Source organism: Rhea americana, unplaced genomic scaffold (genome assembly GCF_003343005.1).
Source record: "Rhea americana isolate MKP2758 unplaced genomic scaffold, rheAme1 scaffold_4, whole genome shotgun sequence".
NCBI classification, from domain to species: Eukaryota; Metazoa; Chordata; class Aves; order Rheiformes; family Rheidae; genus Rhea; species Rhea americana.
This window is the reverse complement of record NW_028186534.1, coordinates 7457152-7460989: the sequence shown is the minus strand read 5'-3', so window position 1 is coordinate 7460989 and position 3838 is coordinate 7457152.

Here is a 3838-nt window from a genome sequence, read left to right as displayed (position 1 = left end):
CCCCGCCGCGCACTGACCCCCTCCCCGGTAAGGCTTGTGGGTCCCCTGAAAAAAAAGAAAGGGAAAAAAAAGAAAAGGAAAAAAAAAAAAAGTCGTTTCGAGTTTTCCCCGGGCTCCAGGTCGCAGGCTGCTTCGGGAGTTGTGCAAAAGGTTGTGTAAATGTTTTAAGCCACCGCGCACTGGATCCAGCCCGCGGCTGCTGTCAGGCGGCTGCAGGTGGGTCAGCTGGGAGCAATCAGATCTGCCCTGCGAGGWGGCGGTGAAGCAGCCAGGACTTCCAGTTTTCCACAGGAAAGTGGGTTTCCCAGAAAGTCTTGCAGATGTTTCGAAGACTGCCAAGTGGCTCAGCTCCAGGATCTCCTGCTAAAGACTGGTAACCCAAGCTGTTGTCCTACGGTGCACTTCATGTCGTGGAAATGTCACACAAGCATACGCTGCATTTTCCAGGCAATGCGTGGTTGCGCTAAGGAAAGACATTCCCTTGGCCCTGGGATGCCTTCTGCATCCACCAAGTTCTCCTCTTCCAAGAATGTGCGAAGGTTGCTGTGTGCGCCAAGAAGCCCGTGCGAGAAGGGACTCCAGGGACTCCCACTTGCTCTACAAGGGTTATCTGTTATGATATATATATACTATAAATACTATGTTCTGGAAAAATGGACTGTTCATCTTTTCATAGCTYCTTTTAATAGCATTCCCAATATAGACAGTCTGAGGAGGAGGTCAGCCAGATGACTTTGACTTTGAGGAGTATCATGCCATGGGAATTGCAAGCAGGGGAGCAAGGTGGCAGGCAGAGCAGGAATGCCCAGGGAATCTCCAAGCAACATAAAGGGGCTGTTGAGTTTAGATATTGAACATTTAGCTACTAAAGCCGCTTGTGCAGCTGCTGCCTGACCACAGAGGGTCTTAGGTCTTTTCAGCACCTGAACTTTCACTAATAAAATTCCCTCCAAGCTTCAAGAGCCATTGCTGGGAATGTCTTGAAGTTTCCCAGCCCTGCAGCACCTCCTCRCCCCCAGGATTTGCACCCTGGCTCTCCTGCAGCCCCCAGGCAGCCTGGGAGACCAAGCACCTCGCAGCCATGCACRGCAAGGTGGAAGTCATGTCCACGTGGATTTAGTTATTTAATGACTACAAAACTCACCTATAATAAAAATAGCTTCCCTCTGATTTAAATGTGTATGTTCTTCATCTCAGGAGCATCCTCAAATGATCCTGGTTGTTCTGCTGTTGGAACAGCGTGGTGCTTTCAGTTCTTGCTTGAAGAGGTGATTATGCTTTGCAGGGCTTTACTAAGTATTAATTGATGGAGTGGATTACAGAGAGAGAGTGTAAGACTTTCTGGCTGAAGGGCTAATTCACTTAAGATGAAAGAGAGAAGTCTGCAGTCTTTGCCTCACAGCAGAGGCAAAGTTTCCTCTATTTCCCTATTTAACACTTCCCTTCTTCCTTTGCACTGTGCTGTTTTATGGAAAGTATAAAATAGAGCAGCTGCAGCTAGAAACAACGAAAACTTCCATACTCATGCACCAGAATACCCCAGAAATTAGAAGATTATTCTGAGATGTGTAAGTCCTTCCACTAGAATATYATGTCCCCCAAAGAACGCAGAGGCCACAAATTGCAAAGGGTAGGTACCTAACTGCAAATTTGCCAAGTACTGTATTTTTGCTAAACACGATGTACAAAACTAGGAACACTGCTGATGCCAACCCCACAATACCATTCGTTAGAGCTCATTACTAGCTGAAAGCTGAGAAGAGCTAAGACACCCAGCCAGCTTCATCTCGTATCGAAGTGCGCCTTCAGTGCGCAAACATATTGCACGGTTTCAAGCTCCATAAAATACTAGTACTAGAAGAACTGAGTATATTCAAAATGCAGAAAAAGTGGTGAGAGCATATATTTTGGTTTCAATGATATTAGTAGCAAGAAACAAATTATAAAGCCACAGGAGATGTCTTTTCACCAGGTTTAGACCTTTCTCCCAATGCCTTCCACTACCTGGGAATACACACTGTTGGTTTCATTAGACACTAGCATATTCTTAGAGGCAAACACATTCCTAAGAACTTTGCTAAGAAAAGGCGGACTTAAGCACGTGCTCAAGTTGGTGTCCATTTAATGCTTTTACTTTGAACAACATAAATCCTTTGTATATGCTAGGGTTAAAGAGAAGATTCATTTTAATTTCCATGTGTGCAACACATTTCAAGAATGTGGCAGAAAATCTCATTGTTCAAGTTTGCAACCCTGTATTATCACCACAAAAAACCTTGTTTACTGGGTTTTCAATACTGACACACATGTGTGCTCTGATTGATTGTTTTGACAAGAGTCCTTCTCTCATTTCCCTAGGGGTCTATTGACCATTTGCACTCCCAATAAGCAAATGCTGCACATGTTTATCTATATTCAAAAATATATATAACCTTTTTAATAAGCTTTCATTGAAATGCAAATTCTTCTTGTTATAATGAAAATGTTATTGCTATTATTTCCAAAGAAGATTGAGCCAAGGGTCATGCTGAAGTACTAGTCCATTGTTAATAATTTAAGTGGATTATTGTTGTATTCTAATCTCATAATAATGTACCATTATATTACTGTACTGTGAGCTTGTTTGCTTTTAGGGTTTTGGGGACAGAAATCACTGTTATACATTTTAACTGAAAATGAAAGTATTGGTTAGTTTTTCAAAATGCCATGGTAGCATTTTAAAAAGAAGTTACATTCACCGTATTATATGTGCAGCATATCACCGCCAGTGCCCATGATAYTATTTCATTACAGTCTAAGAGCAATGCTTGACAAGCATCTCCAGGACTTACCAAGCTAAAGAAGATGAAAACTGTAGAGGCCATTTTAAGGAAGCAGTATTTTCTGTGGAAGATATTTCCTTGAACAGATGGAGCTCATACTGGTTAAACATCGCCCGACAAAAAAAGTTTCTGATTTGATCGCCCTGAAATGATTTTCTGCAAATGTGTAACATGTGTCAATATTTTTTTTTATGAAAAGCTCCCATAACATTTTGTTTTGATAAGGTCAAAATGCCTTCATTTTTCCACTGTTGTTTTGATTTTTCAGACTAGCCTAGAAATGATAATATGACAATGAAGTGTTCTGACCTTATCAAGTACTTCAAGGTTACTGGAATACAGTATTTCAAATGTAATAGCTCTATGAAGAGCTTTTGACATTCCGTATGTCTCATTTTGTTTCAGTGTGAGATAATTTTTTGATATTTTGTTCTGATTTTTTGCAGTGGAAATTCTGAATTTGGACCAGCTCCAGCTGCACGATCATTAATGACCAAAAATAAAAAGGTTCCATTCTTCAATAAATGTGGGTTTTTTTCTCTGCTACTCCAAACCTTGAAATCCCTTACTGTCCTTTTTCATACAAAGCCAAATGTGTAGAGCTGCCTCGGATCATTAAGCAAATCTTGGTCAGCCATATTTAATTTTGATAAAAGAAACAAAAAAGATTATTTTGGATATACTGTATTTCAAAATGCAGATATTTGATTAGATTGGTCTTAAAATTGTGCCCTGTTATACTGCTGGTGCCAATGCAAAAACCATGAACTGGTCCCACAGTGCAAAACTGCCGAAAGTTTACCTTCCTCCCCGCGTGTTTTYTTATTGTGCTAATTGATTTTAGTGAATAAATTCTAGGAAAGAAAAGATTTCTCTAATACTCTGTGCTGTTAGTTCCTCCTCGCTGGGTCTCAGCTCCCCATACGCCGGGGGGCTCCTGTGCAGCGAGACTGCAGGCAAGGCGGGGGGAGGTCACAGAATCTGCGAAACCTTCACAAAATTTGGGCTAGCTTTCT